Source organism: Canis aureus, chromosome X (genome assembly GCF_053574225.1).
Source record: "Canis aureus isolate CA01 chromosome X, VMU_Caureus_v.1.0, whole genome shotgun sequence".
Classification (NCBI taxonomy): Eukaryota; Metazoa; Chordata; class Mammalia; order Carnivora; family Canidae; genus Canis; species Canis aureus.
The window spans coordinates 51,132,715-51,155,827 of NC_135649.1; the positions used below are offsets into that span (position 1 = coordinate 51,132,715).

General features: G+C 35.6%; 1 long non-coding RNA gene across 2 annotated transcripts in view; it reads left to right on the top strand.

Annotated features, from left to right (window-relative positions):
- Window positions 1-20,030, top strand: part of LOC144307991 (uncharacterized) — a 67,319-nt gene extending 47,289 nt beyond the window's left edge. For both annotated transcript variants that reach the window (XR_013374644.1, XR_013374643.1), the window contains exon 4: window positions 19,838-20,030. This is a non-coding gene — a long non-coding RNA (uncharacterized LOC144307991). The remainder of the gene's footprint in view (window positions 1-19,837) is intronic.
- The last annotated feature ends 3,083 nt before the right edge of the window (window positions 20,031-23,113 follow it).

A 23,113-nucleotide genomic window follows, 5' to 3' on the forward strand; every position in this document is an offset into this window, starting at 1 on the left:
CAAAAATTTGCGATTATCAGCACGTCTCATTTTTCTCATGTTTTTCTTCTGCAATACCCTGTGCCTCTCTCTCTCTCTCTCTCTCTCTCTCTCTCTCCTTCCCCTCCAATGCACCAGTGATTCTTTTCTCCCCAAAATCACATATCCACACCTCCTACTTTCCACAATGTGGCCTCTTTTCTCCCTCTGGTTTTCCAATTTGTTCTCTCATTCCTCAGATAAACTTTCTCTCAATAATCACTTTAAATGTAAATGGTCTAAATGCTCTAATCAAAAGAGATAAGGTGGAGGAATGAATGAAAAATAAGACCTATCTTTATGCTGCCTACAATGGGCTTACCTTAGACATAATGGCACACAGAGACTGAAAGTGAAGGGATAGAAAAACATTTACCAGGTAAAGAGAAGAGAGAAAAGGCATAGTATTAATATTTACATCAAAGTATAATTTAAAACAAAGACTATGACAAAAGACAAAGAAAGGCATTATATAATAATAAGTGAATGAATTCAGAAGTCAATTAAACAAATGTAAATCTCTTTTCACCCAACATTGGAGCATTTGAATACATAAAGCAAATATTAATAGACTTAAAGAGAGAAACTGATGGTAATAGAATGATAGTAGTGGATGTTAACAACCCAATCCCATCAATGGATAGATCATCTGGACAGTGAATCAACAAGGAAACAGTGTCTTTGAATGATACCTTAGACCAGATGATATAACAGACAAATACAGAACATTCCACAAAAATAAGAAAATATACATTCTTCTCAAGTGCACATGGAACATTATGCAAAATAGATCACATGTTAGGCCACAAAGCAAGTCTCAATAAACTTCAGAAGATTTAAATCATACCATACATTTTTTTTCTGATTGTAATGATGTGAAACTACAAATCAATCACAAGAAAAAAAAAAGAACCAGGAAAACACAAGCATGAGGAGGCTAAAAACATGGTACCAAATAACCAATAGGTCAAGAAAGAAAAAAAGAAGACAAAAAAGAAAATACAGTAAGACAAATAAAAATGGAAACACATTTATCCAAAATGTTTGAGACATAGAAAAAACAGTTCTTTTTAAAAAGATTTTATTTAGTTATTTGACAGAGAGAGTGCAGAGCGAGGGAGGGGGCACAGGCCAGGGAGAGGGGAAGAGGGAGAGGGAGAAGCAGGCTCCCAATTGAGGAGGGACCCTGATGTGGGGCTGGGATCATGACCTGAGCTGAAGGTAGATGCTTAACTGACTGAGCCACCAAGGCACTGCAGCAAAAGCAATTTTAAGAGGGAAATATATAACAATACAGATTTACCTCAAGAAACAAGAAAAAGAACTCATATAAACAATTTAACCTTACATCTAAAGGAACTAGATAAAGAAGAACAAACAAAACCCAAGTGAAATATAAGGAAAGAGATAACAAAGATCAGAAATAAATGTCATAGACTAAAGAGGAAGAGGAGGAGGAGGAGGAGGAGGAGGAGAAGGAGAAGAAAGAAGAAGAAGAAGAAGAAGAAGAAGAAGAAGAAGAAGAAGAAGAAGAAAGAAGAAAAAGAAGAAGAAGAAGAAGAAGAAGAAGAAGAAGAAGAAGAAGAAGAAGAAGAAGAAGAAGAAAGCAATGAAATCAAAGCTGGTTCTTGGAGAAATTAAATAAAATTGATAAAACCTTGGTAAGACTCAAGAAAAAACTCTAAATGAATAAAATCAGAAACAAAAGAGAAATAACAACCGACACCACAGAAATAAAAATGATTATAAGAGAATGTTAAAAAGTATTTATATGCCAATACATTAGTCAATCTCAAAGAAATGGATAAATTTTGAAAACACACAATCTTCCAAAACTGAATTAGAAAGCAATAGAAAATCTTAGAAAATCTTAGAATATAATTTTATAGTAATGAGATTGAATTGGTAGTCAAAAAATATCAAAATATCAAAAATTAAAAGTCCAGGACCAGATGGATTCAGAGGAGAATCCTACCAAGCACTTAAAGAAGAGTTAATACCTATACCTGTCAAAATTTTCAAAAAAAAAAAGAAGGAAAATTTCCAAATCCATCCCCAACTCCACTTACCTCCCCTCTAGTTACCATCAGTTTGTTCTTTATAGTTAAGAGTCTGTTTCTTGGTTTGCCTCTCTTCTTTTCCCCTTTATATTTGTTCCTTTGTTTTATATCTTAAAGTCTACATATGAATAAAATCACATAGTTATTTGTCTTGTTCTGATTGACTTCTTTCATTTAGTATAACACTCTAGCTCTATCCACATCATTGCAAATAGCAAAATTTCTTTTTTTTTGATGGCTGAGTAATATTCATCTTTTTATCCATTCATCAGTTTATAGACATTTGGGCTTTTTTTCTATAGCATTGGAAAAAGCATAACATCCTTTCATGATAGAAACTCTCAACAAAGTAGGTTAAGAGTGACCATGCCTCAACATAATAAAGGCCATTAAAAAATCTATAGCTAACACTATATTTAATGGTGAAGAACTGATAGCTTTTCCTTGATTAAGATCAAGAATAATGCAAGAATATCCACTCTCACCACTTTTATTCAACATAGTACTGGAAGCTCTAATCATAGCAATCAGGTGATAAAAAGAATAAAAGGTATCTATATTTGATAAGGAAAAAAAGTGTCACTCTTTGCAGATGACACATTCCTATACATAGAAAACCCAAAATTCTACACTGAATAACTACTAGAAGTAATAAATGAATTAAGTAAACTTGCAGAATAGAAAATGGATATTCAGAATTTGGTAACATTGCTATACACCTATAACAAAGCTGAAAGAGAAATCAAGAAAATATCTCCACTTACCATTGCACCAAAAAGGATACAGTAATTAAACTTAACCAAGGAGGAGAAAGACCTCTGTTCTGAAAACTATAAAACATTGATGAGATGAAAAATGACATAAACAAATGAAAAAATATTCCATTTACATGGATTGGAAGAACCAGTATTGTTAAAATATTTATACTACACAAAGCAATCTATAAATTGGAGCAGTCCCTGTCAAACCACCAACATTTTTCACAGAACTAGAATAAATCATCATAAAATTTGTATAGAACCACAAAAGACCTGGAATATCCAAAACAATCTTGAGAAAGAAGTAAAAAGCTGGCGGTATCACAACTCCAGATTTCCAGATATACTACAAAGTTGCAGTAATGAAAACTGTATGGTACTGGCGCAAAAATAGACACATCTGTTAATAGAACAGGATAGAGAGCCCAGAAATAAACCCACACTTATATATTTGACAAAGGAGGCAAGGATATACAATGAAAAAATGCACATTTTCAATAAATGGTGGTGGGAAAACTGGACAGCTACATGCAAAACAATGAAACGGGACCACTTTTTTACACCCCACACAAATATGAACTAAAATGGATTAAAGACCCAAATGTGAAATTGAAACTATAAAAATTTTAGAAGACAGGCAGTAATTTCTTTGACATCTACTGTAGCAAATTTTTCTAGATATCTTTCTTCAGGTGAGGAAAACAAAAGCAAAAATCAACTATTGAGACTATCTTAAAATAAAAAACCTTTTGCACAGCAAAGAAAACTATCAGCAAAACAAAAAGGCAACTACTGAAGTGGAGAAGATATTTTCAAATGATGTATCCAATAAGGGGTTGATATCTAAAATGTATGAAGAACTTAACACCAAAACAAAAACAGTCAAATTAAAAAATAGGTAGAAGAAATAAAGATATTTTTCCAAAGAAAGCATACAGATAGCCATTAGATACATGACAAGATCCTCAACATTACTAATCATTAGGGAAATGCCAATTGAAACCTCAATGAGATGTCACCTTACATCTATTAGAATGGCTAAAGTAAAAAACACAGGAAATACAAATTTTGGTAATCTTATGCATTTTTTTTAATGATAGTCACAGAGAGAGAGAGAGAGAGAAGCAGAGACACAAGCAGAAGGAGAAGCAGGCTCCATGCACTGGGATCCGGACGTGGGATTCGATCCCGGGTCTCCAGGAGCGCGCCCTGGGCCAAAGGCAGGCGCTAAACCGCTGCGCCACCCAGGGATCCCCAATCTTATGCATTTTTAATGAGAATGTAAATTGGTACAGCCACTGTGGAAAACAGTGTGGAGGTTCCTCAAAAAATAAATAAAAATAGAAATACCCTATGATCTAATATATGAGGGTTTATATGTATATAAAATGAACTATTACTCAACTAGGATGAGACTTTATCATTTGTGACAACATGGGTGGACCTAGAAGATACTATGATAAGTGGAGTAAGTCAAACTGAGAAAGACAAATACCATGAGATTTCACCCATATGTGGAATATAAAAGGCAAAACAAAGAAACAAAGAGGCAAAAAGTAGAATTAGACCTATAAATACAGACTGATTAATGTTCAGAGGGGAAGGAGATAGGGAATGGGAAAAATAGGTGAAGGGGTGTGGGAGATACAGATCTCCACTTATGGAATGACTAAGCCATGGGAATAAAAGGTACAGCATAGGAAATATAGACAATAGTATTATAATAGCATTGTATGGTGACAGATGGTAGCTATACTTGTGGTAAGCATAGCATAATGTATAGGTATGATGGGTTACTATATTGTACACCAGAAACAAATGTAACACTGTGTATCAACTATACTCAAAAAAATAAAGAAAATCAATTTTAAAAAAGACAAAGGAGCAGATAAAAGAAGGGAAGTCTAGAAGAAAGAAAGGTTAAGTTTTCAGCAGATAAAGGGACATAAGTCCTGAAAATGAATAGGACATGATAAGCAAAGAGGAGAGAATGAGAGATCACACAAAAAGCAGCAGGAAATAACATTGGGTAGAATTGGTAAAGAAGGGACATATATGAATACATGAAGTAGGTCTGGGATTTCTGGATGTAAAAAGAACTGAAGGTATGCCTTAAAAGTACTCTCTTTTACTCTAACATCACAGGGCCAGTAGAAGTTGGGAAATCATTTCTTATGATTGACAATATATCCAGTTAGCATAATTCTTGGCCTTATTATTTCACTACTTTTGTCTATTTATCATATCTATCTATCTATCTATCTATCTATCTATCTATCATCTATCATCTATCTCTATCCATCATCTATCGATTTATCGATTTTGCTGAAAGGTAGTTTTGCTTCCTTCACAGAGTAAAATTTCTGATCTTTATAATATACATTTTCTAATTAGAAGATCCTTTTGTTTCTAATTTGTGTTTTTGTTCCCAGTAGATAAAACTTCCTAGAATTCTGACCTAGATAAATAGAGACCTGGCAGTTTGGAACAGGCACCAGATTTGTTACTAAGTACTTCCAGTTATCACTATGGCAGGTTTACAATTCCTTAAATTTTTATCTCTTTGCCCTGATAGTTTTTCTTTATTCAGGAGCTTTCTGGTCTGAGTTAAACATTTCCTTTTGGTGCATTGACCAAACCCTCACTTTGACTATACATTTCTCCTTGGATTATAAACTATTTAGGAATTTCCTGATGTCATTTTCAAACCAGTGTCTACATGATTTACTCAAACTGGAATTCCCAGTAGATAAAGAGCATGAGAATGCATCTTTATCCTTATCTCTAGTCAAAAAATCTACCATGTTAGTATCAACTGAGTGCCAAGTCAGCATTCTATTTCTTCTATTTTTTCCTGAAAGGACCAAATTTTCATTGGACTTGGGATCTTGCCTATTATACCAAATTTCCAAAAAATATTACTACAGTAATGGTTTCTTGTGGAATTTGATATTTTAAAATAAAAATAAAGTCTTAATTCATAAACTTTATAAGCCTATACTGAACAGCTTCTTTGTGTGTATATAATCTAAGTATTACATCTACTAATTTTTGTCTCTGGCTTAACCTGAGTCATAAAATACAAAAATAAAACTATATTACCTGAAAATATATTATCTTTGACACATTTTCTTTTCCATTAACTGCCCGCCATTTTTTAATGTTAATTAGGCTTTTTATTAACTCTTGTTTTCTCTTTTTGTTGTTGTTGTTTCTTTGTTTTCCCTTTTCGTAGTTTTCCCATGTAGCACATTTTGGAATATTTTGAATCATCCATATGTACCAGGTCTTTCATTTCTGCAGTTACTAAAGCACTGACCATGGTTAAGTTTTACAAGTTATAAATTGATGAACCACTTTTAAAGATAAGCATATTACAAAATGAAACATAGCTTTTAAAAAACTCATCTTCATTTTCTTTCTTTTAAGATTTTATTTATTTATTCATGACAGACACACACAGAGAGAGACAGAGACATAGGCAGAAGGACAAGCAGGCTCCATGCAGGGAGCCCGATGTGGGACTTAATCCTGGGACTCCAGGATCAAGCCCTGAGCCAAAGGCAGACGATTAACCACTGAGCCACCCAGGCATCTCACAGCTTCATTTTCAAAAGCCATTTAAAATATATGATTCTCCCCACACACACACACCCACACACAAAAGTGCCAATAGCTTCTTGGAAGAATGAGGTTTGACAGTTAACCAAGTACTTTTCAATTCCATGGCAGTACCAGTTCCAGAATTTGAGTTCAAGCTAATAAAGTCCAAAATTTTAAAGCCAGTAATGACTCATTTGTGGTTTCAATGTTGTATCTTATCATTTTGTCTTTAGTTACTATGCTCCTGACTTAAAAAAACATATTTCTGACTGTTTAGCTCTTTTATCAAATATTCTTTATGAAAATCAAAATATATAGTTTTGTTATTTAAATTTTTCAGACTCGATTAATATTTGGAAATAAGATACAGGCAAAATATTATTTTACTTTTCCACTACTGTCTTTAAACTCATCACGAATCTGTAGCTTGCAAATATGTAATCCAGCCTCTTTCAACAATGAGTATCAGGCACAGTTACAACATATATTATGTCAGAAAAAAATTGAAGAAGATAATTATATGTGATACCACGTGATAATTGATAAAACCATATTGGCCAAATCAAATCAAGCTACTAATTTGCTGTCGTGTACCAGTGAAAGTTCTCTCGCTGTATGATCATTAGTTGTTTAAGTCATCTCTGATTAAATCTTTGAAATACTTCAGTTTGAAAAATCTTACTATGAAGTAGACATCTCTTTTTTGCCTAAGACCTTTCTTCTGTTAAGACATGCACCTAATATTTCCTATGAGGAATATCCTCTACGTTCAATTCATATAGTCTACATAGAATTGAGATCATGTCCAAACTTTCACGGTTACACCCTAATTAGCCTAAATAACGTGTCTGCTCTCAATGATTATGTTAAGAATGGGCATTTTTCCTACTTTAGCCAATGCAATCAAATGGATTCAAATTTTGCTGAAATTGACTGTAATTCTTTTGCTTGGCCAGAAATATGAAATGATGTAGACACTGAAGACAAAGTCACTATCTTCTAATTTTATAGAGATTGAATATGAAGCCAATACAACAGGAGGAAGAGTAATGACCTAGAGCATTAAACCCTAAATACAGCTGTTTGGTAAAGCCATTTTTACTCCTGGATTTTTCTGTATTCAAGCAATCCATATATTGCTACCCTCTCTCTTTTTCTTCTTAACATGCTATATGTTGAGTTTTCCATTATTTCAAGCCAAAATATTTCAAACAGAAAGGCCTTACTGGTAGTTGTTAATGGGTGGACAAATGGACAGGAAAAATGAGAGTAAATCAAAGTTCTACAAACTTGGAACAACTTACCGTTTTTCTCAGGGCTTCTTAAAGCCTAGGACCTTAAACTTGTTAACTTTGGAGAAAAGGTGAGGTGGAGAGCTTAGATTTTTTACATTCTTAATAGATTCATATTATATAAATTATTTGAAATTTCTTGCTGTATGATCAATTTGGTAATTCCTTTGCATCTCTACTGCCCAACATATCTAAGGAAGTGTTTATTACATTACATTTTAATGATTTAAGATAACGTATTATTACTTTAAATTCTATATCTTATCTTCAATATTCTAAAATAATAATAGCAATAGTAATAATAACAACTAAATATAATGTGCTTCTTATGTGCCAAGTAACTTGCTAAATAAATGATACATAACTACTATTTTAATTGAGACTGCATCTCTATAAACTGAGCACTGTATTTACTATTTTACAAATGTGAATATTGAGGCTCAGAAAGTTTAAACAATTTGCCATAAGTAACATACCTGGTAAATAGAAAAAGATTTGAACTTTTCTGTCTGATTCCATAACTAGGCCGTTAACCACTATGTCCTCAAATTCCAAAGTCTTAAACACTTTTTAAAATTGACTTTATTTATTTATTTATTTTATTTTATTATTTTGATATGTCTCCAGGTTTATTTATTTATTTTTTACATATTTTTTAACTTGGAGTTCAATTTGCCAACATACAAAATAACACCTAGTTCTCATCCCATCAAGTGCCCCCTTCAGTGCCCGTCACCCAGTCACCCCCACCCCCTGCCCACCTCCTCTTCCACCACCCCTAGTTCGTATCCCAGAGTTAGGAGTCTCTCATGTTCTGTCTCCCTTTCTGATACTTCCCACTCATTTTTTCTCCTTTCCCCTTTATTCACTTTCACTATTTTTTTATATTCCCCAAATGAATGAGACTATATAATGTTTGTCCTTCTCCAATTGACTTATTTCACTCAGCATAATACCCTCCAGTTCCATCCACGTGGAAGCAAATGGTGGGTATTTGTCATTTCTAATGACTGAGTAATATTCCATTGTATACATAGACCACATCTTTTTTAACCATTCCTCTTTCGATGAACACCAAGGCTCCTTCCACAGTTTGGGTATTGGACATTGCAGCTATAAACATTGGGGCGCAGGTGTCCCAGTGTTTCATTGCATCTGTATCTTTGGGGTAAATCCCCAGCAGGGCAATTGCTGGGTCGTAGGGCAGGTCTATTTTTAACTCTTGGAGGAACCTCCACACATTTTTCCAGAGTGGCTGCACCAGTTCACATTCCCATCAACAGTGCAAGAGGGTTCCCCTTTCTCCACATCCTTTCCATAATTTGCTGTTATCTGTCTTGTTAATTTTCCCCATTCTCCCTGGTGTGAGGTGATATCTCATGGTGGTTTTGATTTGTATTTCCCTGATGGCCAGTGATGCAGAACATTTTCTCTGCATCACTGCTTGTCGGCCATTTCTAGGTGTTCCTCTGTGAGATTTCTGTTCATGTCTTTTGTCCATTTTATGATTGAATTGTTTGTTTCTTTGGTGTTGAGTTTAATAAGTTCTTTATAGATCTTGGCAACTAGCCCTTTATCTGATACATCATTTACAAATATATTCTCCAATTCTGTAGGTTGTCTTTTAGTTTTGTTGACTGTATCTTTTGCTGTGCAAAAGCTTCTTATCTTGATGAAGTCCCAATAGTTCCTTTTTGCCTTTGTTTCTCTTGCCTTCATGGATGTATCTTGCAAGAAGTTACTGTGGCCAAGTTCAAAAAGGGTGTTGCCTGTGTTCTCCTCTAGGATTTTGATGGAATCTTGTCTCACATTTAGATCTTGGTACTGGCACAAATACAGACATAGATCAATGGAACAGAATAGAGAATCCAGAAGTGGACCCTCTACTTTATGGTCAACTAATATTCGACAAAGGAGGAAAGACTATCTACTGGAAAAAAGACAGTCTCTTTAATAAATGGTGCTGGGAAAATTGGACAGCCACATGCAGAAGAATGAAACTAGGCCACTCTTTTGCGCCATACACAAGGATAAACTCAAAATGAATGAAAGTTTCCATGAATCTTATTAATTCTTCTCTAATTTGCTGGTTGACCCTTTCATCTTTTAGTAGGACACTCTTTAACCTCCACGTGTTTGATTTTTTTTTTCCAAATTTCTTACTATGATTGAGTTCTACTATCAAACCATTATGGTCTGAAAATATGCAGGGGATCATCCCCTTCTTTTGGTATCGGTTGAGACCTGATTTGTGAGTCAGTATTGGTTTATTCTGGAGAATGTTCCATGTGCACTTGAGAAGAATGTGTATTCAGTTGCGTTTGGATGTAAAATTCTGGAAGTATCTGTGAAATCCATCTGGTTCAGTGTATTATTTAAAGCTCTAATTTCTTTGGAGATGTTGTGCTTAGAAGATCTGTCATTTGCAGAAAGTGCTGTGTTGTAGTCTCCCAGTATTAGTGTATTATTAGCTAAGTATGTCTTCAGTTATTAATTGATTGACATACTTGGCAGCTCCCACAGTAGGGGAATAAATATTGATGATTGTTAGGTCCTCTTGTTGGATAGATCCTTTAAGAATGATATACTGTCCCTCTTCATCTCTTACTACAGTCTTCAGGATAAAATTTAATTTATCTGATATGTAGATTGCTATCCCTGCTTTCTTTGGAGGACCATTTGAAAGGTAAATTGTTCTCCAACCTTTCATTTTCAGGCTGTAGGTGTCCTTAGGTCTAAAATGAATCTTCTGTAGACAGAAAATAGATGGGTCTTGATTTTTTATCCAGTCTGAAACCCTGCGTCTTTTTATGGGATCATTTAGCCCACTCACGTTCAGAGTTACTATTTAAATATATGAATTTAGTGTCATCATGATACCTATTCAATCCCTGTTTTTGTGGATTGTTCCCTTGGACTTCCTCTTTCTATTACAGAATCCCCCATAATATTTCTTGCAGAGCTGGTTTGGTGGTCACATATTCTTTCAGTTTCTGCCTATCTTGGCCACTCTTTATCTTTCCTTCTATTCTGAATGAGAGCCTTGCTGGACAAAATATTCTTGGCTGCATGTTCTTCTCATTTAATACCCTGAACATATTCTCCTAGCCCTTTCTGGCTAATATTTCTACCTAAATAAGTTAGGGATCTCTTGTCTTTTGCTGCTTTAAGGATTTCTCTTTATCTTTGGATTTTGTAAGTTTCATTATTAAATGTCGAGGTGTTGAATGGTCTATATTGATTTTATGGGGGGGGACCTCTCTATTTCATGGATCTGAAAGTCTGTTTCCCTCTTGATTTTAGGGAAGTTCTCAGCTATGTTTGTTCACATATGCTTTCTGGCCCTCTGGCCCTCTCAGCACCCTCTGGAACCCCAATTATACATAGATTTTTCTTTCTGATGCTCTCATGTATTCCCCTTAACCTTTCCTCATGGTCTTTTAATTATTTTTCTCTTTTTTCCTCAGCTTCCTTCCTTGCCATCAACTTGTCTTCTATGTCACTCACTCTTTCTTCAACCTCATTAACCCTCATCATTAGGACCTCCAGTTTGGATTGCATTTAACCTAATTGATTTTTAATTTTGGCCTGATTACATCTAAATTTTACCATCATGAAGTCTCTTGATTCCTTTTTGCTTTTTTCCAGAGCCACCAATAGCTTTATAATTGTGCTTCTGAATTGGCTTTCTGACATTGTTTTGTAATCCAAATTCTGTAATTCTTTGGCAGAGAGTACTGTTTCTGATTCTTTCTTTTGTGGTGAGTTTTTCCTTCTAGTTATTTTCCTCAGTGCAGAGAGGCTGTATGAGTGGGTGCATCCAGAATATCAACCACAACCTAAATAAATTTCACCCTAGATGATTCTGCTGAGGTCAGAGACTAGAAATTGAAAACAAAGATCAGAACAAAATAAAACAAAAGGACCACTAAAGTGAAAAACAAATTTTAAAAGAACGTAGTGACAAATAAAATGTCAGGAATCCTAAAGAAGAAGAGAAAAAAAGGGAGAAGAAAAAAGGGGGTGCTGAGAGATGATGATGGTGTCAAAGTTGTATTGGAGGAAGGATATAGTCTACTGGAGGGGTTCTAGAGGGTGATCCTCCTGGTTCTGAGTATATTAACTTCTGTATGTTAGAAGATGCTCAGTCCCAAATTTATATAAACCAGAAATACTTGTAGAACGCCTCAACATTGACAACCAAAGCATAAATGAGATATAAAATCAGGGAAGAATGGGAATGAGGAATTTCACAAAATCAACCAGCATGGTATACCACTTGGTTCTGGGTGCATGCTGGTCATGTTTTAGAAGGCATTAACTTCCACCACTGTAGAACAAAATGAGGCAGAAAAAAGAAAAAAACACAAAACAAACAAAAAAAAGCATATCTTTTGTATCTCCCCAAATTAAGTTGAGTATGTTGAAGGGAATCTAGAAGTGGAAAATATACCTAGGACCTGTCATTGTAGAAATATGAAAGTCAAAAAGGAAGAATCTTAAACATGAAGAGGTGGTAAAATATTGTAGTTTAGGTGTGAAAAGAGAAAAAATGGATATTTACAGTTTGATATAAAAACAAGTTGTACTGGAAAAAGGAAGAAAAAAAAGAAGGGGTGTCCTCTGGTTCTGTATACTGTGAAGCCCTCAACTTCCCCTGGAGCTTTCCAGCACTGCTTGGTCAAGAACTTGCTCTTCCTCTGTTCTTAGCCGGTCTTCTGGGGGAGGGGCCTGCTGTGCTGACTCTCAGGTGTGTGCACCTGGGGGAGCCAGGTGTATGGCTCAGTGTGAGCTTTTTATCCTGTGAGGCCCCTGCTCCCTGGTGCCCTGCTCCATCCCAGGCACAGGGTGACACCAGGAGGAACAACAGTTGCCCCGGCCATCTCTCCAGCCCTGGAGTTAGCTCCCACAGTAACTACTCCAGCTCCCAGTCCGCACTGGCCTGGGTACTCCCGGGGTGGTGGGTGTGCTGATATGCACAGTTTGGGAGCTCCTGGGGGGCTGGAGAGTCCTTGCTGTTTTTGGCCCTTCCCCTCCGCCTGTCCTGGGGGATCAGGGGCCTGTGCTTCTAGAATCGCGCTCTCCGGGCCATGTCTCTTGAAGGCAGCAGGGCGCACCCCCCTCCACCTGGAGCCCCCACCTGACTGACCGGCTTCTTCCCAGGCCCTGCTGGGTGTGCACTCCAGCCCTTTACCGAGATTCTCCCTAGAGCCCTTTACCGAGATTGTCCCGCGGTGTGCGGTGTGCACTTCCTCTGTTAGTGACTACAGGAAACTGGAGTCTCCTCTGCCCCTCCTGTGATTCTGCTCAAGTTCCCTGCTAAGCGCCTTTCTGTCCGGGAAGAATCTGGTACAGATTTTTAACGTTCCTGCTACTTTGGGGCTGAGTTTTTCTGTCCTGGGAGGCTTTCACTGCCCGGCCTTAACCCGGATCCTCACGGGGCCCCTCCCCCACTGGATGCTTTTTTATTGATTTATTTTCCATCTTCCTACCTTGATAGAAGCACAAACTCTTCTCACTGGAGCATTCCAGCTGTTCTCTCTTTAAATCTCAGGCCAAATTCATAGGTTTTCAGGATGATTTGAAATTTATCTAGGTAAGTTGGTGGGGCCAGGTGAGTTGAGGCACCTACTCCTCTGCCATCTTGACCCCCCTCCCCCAAACAGACATTTTTAGAAACAAAACATTCAAATGGCCAACAGGTACATGAAAAGGTACTTAACACTACTCATACTCAGGGAAATGCAAATTGAAAACAGAATGGGATATCACCTCACATGTCTTAGAATGGGTATCATCAAAAAGACAAGAGATAAGAGTGTCGATGAGGGTGTGAAGAAAAAGGAACATGTGCACTGTTGGTGGGAGTATAAATTGGTACAGCCATTACAGAAAACAATATAGAAGCTTCTTAAAAAATTAAAAATAGGGACGCTTGGGTGGCTTAGCAGTCAAGCATCTGCCTTTGGCTCAAAGCTTGATCCTGGAGTCCTGGGATCGAGTCCCACATCAGGCTTCCTGCACGAAGCCTGCTTCTCCTTCTGCCTATGTCTGCCTCTCTCTCTGTGTCTCTCATGAATAAATAAATAAATTCTTTAAAAAGTTAAAATAGATTTACCATATGATTCAGTAATTCCACTTCTTGGTATATACCCAAAGGACATTAAAACATTATATCAAAGAGGTATCTGTACTCCAATGTTCATTGTAGCAGTATTCACAATAGCCAAGATATGGAAACAATATGACCATCAGTAGATGAATGAAAAAAGTGAGAATATATATAATTATATTTATATATAATTCAGCCATGCAAAAGAAAAAAAATCCTGTTATTCTTGGCAACATGGATGAACTCTGAGAACAATATACTGAGATAAGGGGATCCCTGGGTGGCTCAGTGGTTTGGCCCCTTCCTTTGGGCCAGGGCGTGATCCTGGAGACCTGAGATTGAATCCCACATCAGGCTCCCAACATGGGGCCTACTTCTCCTTATGCCTGTGTCTCTGCCCCTCTCTGTCTCTGTGTCTCATGAATAAATAAATAAAATCTTAAAAATAAAAACAAATATACTGAGATAAGTCGAAGAGAAATATAAATGTATGATATTACTTATATATGGAATCTAAAAAGCCAAACTCATGAAAACAGAGAGTAAAATTATAATTACAAGGGGCTGGGGAGTGGGGGAATGGAGAATGTTGTTTAAGAGTACCAACTTACAATGAGCAGCAAATAAGTTCTAGAAATCTAATGCACAATGTAGTGAATATAGATAACACTATTGTATTATAATTATCAAAGTTACAAAGAGACTCTATTTTAATTATTTCAACCACAAAATATAATAATGAGGTGATGTTATAAAAGTGCTATCACTACAATGACAATCATATTACTATATATAAATGCATCAGATCAACATGTTGCACACTTTAAGTTCAGACAATGTAAAATGTCAAATATCCTTCAAAACAGAGAAATAATGAGCATATAATTACAGAAATAAAATATAATGCAAGCAAAGACTTGGTGTCCTGAATTTGGAATACAAAATGTCTCATAGAAGATGTCTAATATTACATAAAAATACATAAAATATCCCAAGTTCAGAGTTAGATATTAAAGAAAATTCAAAGTAAAATAGTTAAGTCCAAAATAAAGCTTGACAGATTTTACTCAAGAGTTACCTAGGGGAATAAAACATTTTAGTGACATATGTTAGGCTGTGTACAAAGAATGAACATTTACAATAAAATATAACTCTCTTAAAAATAAGCTATTCCAGATTCCCCCATGACATTCCTAAAGATTCTGTTACTGAATTTGCATACTGTTTTATAACATTTTTTAAACTAAAAAAAGGATTTCTAAAATGTGATTTTCAAACTGATCATTACCAATATGCATGGCAGCAAAGACATGATTTATGGTTTCAATGATTTTCACATACGATTAAAATCATAGTAATGTCAGATGGTAGAACATGTTGACTGCAATAATTAATTTTTACTGTATGATGTTCTTCTTAGAGGTAAAGGTAGAATCATTTCAATACAGCTTCTTTGCTGCTTCAAAATCTGGGTCTATATCCTCTTGTTAGAGTTCTGCTCTATGATTACCAAATTTTTCTTAATCTAATTTCTCTAATACTTCAAGGAATGATCTATTGTAAGAATGCAATTACAGTACACCGATAAAACCATGTTCATAGAATTTGAACTCAGACTGAGTTTGCCAGAGTTTGATCTATTCACCAAGAAGAGGTACACTGAATCAGGATGGACTATATGTACTTGAAGTTATAGGGAGAGAATATGACTCTAATTTACTAGCTTCCACATGAAATTTAAGATCTACTGATTAGTAGATAAGAGGCAATTTCCTATGTAATATGAGCCCAGAATTATGATATATATGGCCTCATAAGTGAATTCAAAGTCAACTCTAAGCCAAATTTAATTGTAAAACCAAAATCCATTGAAATAAATTCTATCATGGGGGATGCCTGGGTGGCTTGGTGGTTGAGTTTCTGCCTTTGGCTCAGGGCATGATCCTGGGGTTCTGGGATTGAGTCCCACATCAGGGTCCATTCAGGGAGACGCATCTTCCTCTCCTTATGTCTCTGCCTTTGTGTCTCTCAGGAACAAATAAATAAAATCTTTTTAAAAATTCCAACATGATAATCATTCAGCAAAAGATTGAGACCTTTGAGTGACCACAATATAGAGAAGATGAAATGGTTATCCATAAAGAGTAAGATCGTAAAAATATATTAAAAGAATGTTGGAAAATAACTTTAAAGATTATTAATTTATTTATTCATGAGACACAGAGAGAGAGAGAGAGAGAGAGAGAGAGAGAGAGGCAGAGACACAGGCAGAGGGAGAAGCAGGCTCCATGTAGGGAGCCTGACATGGGACTCAATCCCGGGTCTCCAGGATACGCCCTGGGCTGAAGATGGCGCTAAACCGCTGAGCCACCTGGGCTGCCCTGGAAAATAACTTTAAAAAGTACACCATTTTTTTTCAGCAACTCTTGAGGTGTTGGAACCTTTAATTGGCAATGATAAGGATAGCCAGAGAAGTAGGCTATATCTAGATGAGTGTGGAATCACACAAGCCAAAATAAAAGAATGTTTCAAGGAGGTAAAGTAAGTTGAGGACTCATACTTTTTCCTCCATTTAGAGGATATATATATTATTAATGGTCTTAGCAAGATCAGTTTTGTGAAGTGATGAGGGGGGAGTGGAAGTCATATTAGAAAAAGATGAGAACGTGTATAAATGAAAAATGGCTTTGAATTTGTCTCTACCACTTATACCTCAACGAGGCATTTGAACACTCTCAGCCTCCATTTCCTTACCTCTTCCATGAGGATAGGAGTTTATTGAACACTATGTTTATTGAACATACACACTATGTTTATTGAAACATTAAAAGAGCATATGTAACACATTGATTTCACATGCTAATAAGTCAACTTTGAGATTTAAGAAACATGACCTTCACTCAACATGTACTTATTTTATTTAACAAAGTGATTTTTACCAGCTTTGTCCTGCACGATCAAGGGGAGGGGGTAATTAGCATTCACCCCTACCTCACCAGTCACTAGTAAATCTTATTCTCAAAAGTATTGATATAGTGTCAATAGCAATTCCTGAATCTGAAAATCTATCAGAGAGAAGAGAGTGATAGTTTTTTTTGTTTTATCTTGCTTTGTTTTTGAAATAATATATCTTTAAAAAGTTATGTGTTAGGGTGAAATACTTTAGATCAATGTGAGTTGCTGATGCAATTAATATAGTACAATGATAATAAATATTTTATCTGAATTCCAAATTAATAAAGAGACAGATGCCTGGACAAACACTAATTTCCCCTTTAAAGTTGAATAAATCTTTAATATGAAATATTACCCTATTTGATCTGTGATACAGTATAGGGTAAATCAGCATATCAAAAGTAGTGAAGTTTTCAGCATGTCTCAAGATAATTCTGAAGACAGGTAATGCAAGGCACACAATACAAAAGTAGTTTTTTGTTCTTTTTGGGGGGAGGGAGTTTTGGCAAAGGTATTTTAAAGAATGATAGATAAGGACCTACAGGGGGAAAAGGTGCAAATCAAGCAAGTCCCGAATTTGTATGCTTTACATGACCACAGAGTTGCAATATCACCAAAATTAAGAGGTCGTGATAAGAGTCCTGAGGATCTATATAATCACTCTCAACTGTAGGATCACATTTGGCAAGGCCAAGACCAGGGCCATTAAGGTACAGGTCTCATCTCTCAGCAAAGCTGCTCTTGTGAAATAAGTGGGTGGTGGCAGCACCTGGACACAACCTGTAGAAAACCAATTTGTTAGAACAAGTTATTTATATGTGTGTTATTTTGTTTGTTTGTGTTTCCCCTCAGATATACCAGGAGCCATGATAATAAAAGTGATTAGTTTATTTGGAAAACATAATAACAACTAAAAAAGCAAACAATGAACAAATATCCAAATCAATTGCATGTGTGAGAGCTAAAATGAAGAAAAAAAAAGTCTTCAGTGATTTTTTTTTTTGGCTCTATGGCATATATTGTTATTGCAGAGCGTAGGGATTTTTCTGGCAAAGAAGAGTAATAAAAGACTTAATTGACATCTTTAAAGTTACAAAGGGGGTAGGTAATAAAATCTTATCAGACTCCCCTTTTAGTTCTGTGCTGTAACATGAAAATCAAAGTGTCATTTGAAATTAATGGCTGACAAATTTGAACATAATAAAAAAAATTACTATTGCTTTGGTCAATGTGAGGCAGGCTGCAGGACTGTGAAGGTCGGAGAGGCCAATTCTGTAGTCAGTTCCAGGAAGGACTTAGTAATTTTATGATCACTAAAAATGTTTGTGGATTTCATGCAAGCTAAGCTAATGAAGGGGGTAGCCAAAGCCATGCTGTAGTGTTTAAAATAGCCATCTTCCATATGTTAAAGGAATAATTTCATTTTCACCTTGCAACATTAACTCAGAGAGAAAGATTATTTTCTCCATTTGGGCAATTCTAACCTAGGCACTGTATTGCATAGAGTCACCATATGACTGACTATATGAATGACATTAAGAGGAATATTTCACATTTTTACAGTAATTAACTTTACAAAATACTTTCTAATTATTCATTTACTTTTCATAGTACCCCAAAGTAATGATAATCCCATGGGGATATTATTCCTACTTTTTGTTGTTTTTTTTTTTAACATGAGTAGAATCCAGGCCAGACATTTCTTAGAACTGTAATAAATTATCTTAATATTGATGGCTATAAAATCAGAGCGCATGATTAAAGAGACTAAGTAATTTCACTGCTTTCAATCTCAGTTTTCTTACTGGTAAAATGCAGAAGATGATCCTTAAGATATCTCTAGCTCTAACATTACATAAAGCTATGAGTCCAGGTACTGTCAAGGCCAACCTCATTTTAACATCAAATCCTTTCAGCCTGACTGTTTAATAACCTTCTACTTTTCTTGTAATGTTGAAGAAAATGTACCTTTAAGAGCTGATGTGTCCATTTTCGCACTGGGATTTACTTCTTTGGCAGCAGACTATCAATATTGCATGGATTCGAATATATTTTCTTTTCCTTTTATTATCTGTTAAAATAAAATCATATATGGAAAGCTGATATATTAATACCATGTTCAAATTTCAATGTACCATGAACTTAGGTGTTTTAAGTATGTAACATTTTTTAAAAAAATAAAATTAATTTCTACTGGAGACTCTGTTTTGTCTGAAGCAGAAATAGTAATTGAACTACTGATCAAACTCAGCCACTTGAATTATGTTTCACAATCACTTCAATTTAAATGTAATTAAATTAAAGATATCTCTTCTTGCCCCTCCCTTCTCCCTGTGGTATATTCTAAGCCTAAGAGGGGGGTTATGCAAATGCCACGGTGACATCACTTTTAATATTTGTTTTCTGAAATGTGATGAATTCCAACATCAAACTACATTTCTGTGTTTGCTAGTATCATTTTTATGTAATGGTGTCTTTACCTGACTCTCTGCTGGATTATCCACTCCTCACCTCTGTTATAGCCTACTCTCATACCATTCACAAAAAATTTGTAGGTCAGCTGGCTTTCTCTCCTTCTCAGGGCTTGGAGATCATTGGAAAATTTTTTGATTCAGCTTAGCCACTTCAGAGCTTCAGGAAACCTAAGATACATCTCTTGAACTCCAATTGTTAGAAGTATCATACTATCCATTCTTGTAACATGATGTCAAGGGGAGAATTTTCTGTGAGCCTTGAAGATTACCTGTGCTTCATCAGAGAAAGAGGTTCAAATATTTTATCATAAGGAAATCTAAAATTAAAGGACATAATATTCCCCACTTGCCCAAATCTTAGATGAGGTCTCACATTGTTCCTAAAATTACATTCTCTCCAAATTATTCATGCCTCTTATTTAGCCCAGAGAACTGTTTTCCTTCTCCTGTGACAGGAAAAATGGCTAGCTAAGTATTCTTCCAATTATAAGGTTTATGATAGGATTTAGGACCTTGGAAGTTCAATGTCAGTAATATATTTTTATTATTTTTCTTTATATTTCAGTTGTCGCCTCACTTTTTTGGACATTGGAGGCCAAGTTGAGTTTAAATGGAAATGAAGGTGAGGCAGAGGGCACTGAAGAGAAGAGGGAAGGGTGCCAAATTAAACAATAAACAACTTGAAGAGTAACAGCAGAAAAGAACCAACCACAGAGACTAATGACTTACCTGTAACCTCTCCATATACAGATAAATAAAGTAGGAACTATTTAGAGATCCACTCACTGTCTTGTCTTCTTCCTCTTGCAGTTACCACTAGAATTTCCCAGAAACCACAATAAGCCTTGGAGCACAGTTTGAAAACTACTGGGACATACTCAAAATTTGGGTTTAGTACTGGTTCTACCATTAACTATCTATATGAATTTGGTTACAGCACTTAATCTCTTTTATGTTTTATCTACCACATGTTTTAAAAAGCGTGTAATTAGACCTTCTATGTGTAACTCATAAGCTAGTGAAAGGGAAAAACAAATAATAGATATAAAGCTCTCTCTCTCTCTCTCTCTCTGTGTGTGTGACTATCATAAATAAATAAAAATTAAAAAAAATAGATATAAAGCAATACTATAGTCAAGCACTATAATCAAGAGAAATATATGAGTACATACATATTGTGTATACACACACATATGCACACATATATACAGAGAGAGATAATATTTATTTTCTTTTTGTTTCACTCTGCCTGGTCCTTTAAACATCTCACCACTTAACTAAAAATATTTTTTTCAATAATGAACTATCTTATAATAAAATTGTGATATGCCTTTGGAATACTCAGAGCTTTCATTACCATAACTATGTATCATCTGCACAATCATATCCCATTTATATGAAACCTTTTCTTCATCTCATTCTCCATCAAAACTTACCATTCATTCAGGATCTTGACTTCTACTGCTCCATTCCTAGTAATTCCTGTTATCTTGGCAAAGATCATTTAAAGGTGATGATCCAAATTAGATTAACAACTCTACTTGTATAAATTGAACTCTAATTATGGATATTAATATTGCAGAAAGGTATTTGAAAAAATTAGTGGTCACAGCAGAAGTCGGAGAAGCAGGGTAGATGGGCAGAGAAAAGGTCTTTTATTTTTTTAAGGTTTTATTTATTTTTATGAGACTGAGAAAGAGCAAGCACAAGCAGGGTTAGAGACAGAGAAGGAAGGAGAAGCAGATTCCCCACTGGGCAGGGATTCTCCCATGTGGGGCTTGATCCCAGGACCCTGAGATCATGACCTGAGCTAAAGCAGATGCTTAACCAACTAAGCAACCCAGGTACCCCAGAAAAGGTCGTTTAGTATGTCACAACTAACACCAAATTGTATTAAATTGAGCTCAACCTTCAAATATTGAAAAATGTGTTCATCTAAAAAGAAAGCATGATTAGTAATTTTGAATATTCATCAAATGATTAATATCTGGATAGCATATTGGTGTGTGCATATGTGTGTAAAACTTAAACACACATATTAGTGATTGGGAAGGGCAATATAGCTTTTCTCTTTCCATCAAAATTTAATCTTTTTTAATTCAGACAAGATTTTACTAACATTTAACAGAACAGGGGAAACCAGCAAAAGAACCTTCAAGAGATTAATCAAGGGACAGTATCACTGAGCTATAACATACAAAGCATTTTGGTACACACCACTACTTTATTGAGTCATTTCTTTCCTCTGCTGTTGTTTCAAGTCCCTTGCACAGATTAGGAATGTCCGCAGCCTACAATTTCCTATTGCTTTATGCTTTAGACAGACTGAGGCATTATTCAACAGGGGCATAGCTCTTGACCATATTTCTTGGCTGGCTCCATATTCAATTAGCTTTGCCATGCTTTCCAAAAACAGACTTGTAGTTGAGACTGATATAAAGTATCTTTAGTGGTGGAAAGTTAAAAAATCTGACCAAATTCTTGCCATGTCTCTTCCCCAAAGAAATCTCATTCCCCATACAGAAACCAGCCTATCAGGATCTAAGAAGGAAAATCAATAAAAGTGATGGCAATTGGAAAAAACAAACACAAAAATTCCTTCCCATCTACAACAACAGCTGGAATGGGCATTAGAACTAAGTGCCATTCAGATGCTGTAAAGCTGATGAAAATTGATGAAACTGTACAACTTAATGGTGTGAAAATATTGGTTTAGCTATTTGTTCAGAAGAAATATTTCAATAAATTGCTGAATGTATTTCAAGGTTGCTGTCATCATTTTGTGTTTTCCAAATGCCAGTTATTTGAAGGTAGATAGCAGAAGTGGTAAATACCAAACCATCTCTTTTTTTCAGAAAGGACTCCATTACCAGTAATGAAGACCTGAGTTCCTCTGAATGGAACTTGTCAATGGAATTCAGAAGAAGCATCACATTCTCTGAGGTTGTAGCTAATGGGTGTTTAAACCCACAACTATTGGGTTCAATTTATAGTGAAAGTCTTTTATTTTTATTTCCAATATCTTTATTAAAAAATTTGGGGACTCCTGGGTGACTCGGTTGTTGAGCATCTGCTTTCGGCTCAGGGATTGATACCCAGGGTCCAGGTATTGAGCCCCACATTGGGCTCCCTGGGGGAAACCTGCATCTCCCTCTGCCTATGTCTCTGCCTTTCTCTGGGTCTCTCATGAATAAATAAATAAAATATTTTTTAAAATTTCAAAAGTTCATTATAGTTACATACACTGTTTTACAAAGTTCATGTGAAGGAAAATGTAGAGATGCCATCATATGCATGTTTGAACACTACAGTAGCTTGCCAAAGAGGTAACCCTACAATTTCTGTCACCTTGTTTAACAGTAGACCCCAACAATGCTTTTTCCCCATTTCTACTATGCATAACATATTTTAAGTTACTTAAAAGAGTTTAAATGTGTCATAAGTACTTCTTCAATATTTGTCCTTTATTTTGTCATTAATATCTCTCCCAAAAGCTGAGCTGTTTACAGGAAGCATAATATTGGACTTCCGCTCACTACTCTTTATAGTACATTTTCACCAAGCCTGCTTTGAGAGCCAGATAACATTACAAATTGCATGTTACCATATTACACTTGGGAGAGAATCTACACACATTGGTTTCTTTTTTTAATTTAGCATTTAACAAAAAGGGGAGAATCACTCAACTTGGAGACAAAACACCATAGTCGTTCAGTGGAATCAGTAATTATGGGATATGTCTGTCAATTCCACTGAGTTCCCTTACAAGCAGTAAATGGCATGACTAAGAACTGGGTCCAGGAATACCAATACAGAATACAGAAAAGGATCTTCTTGGGGA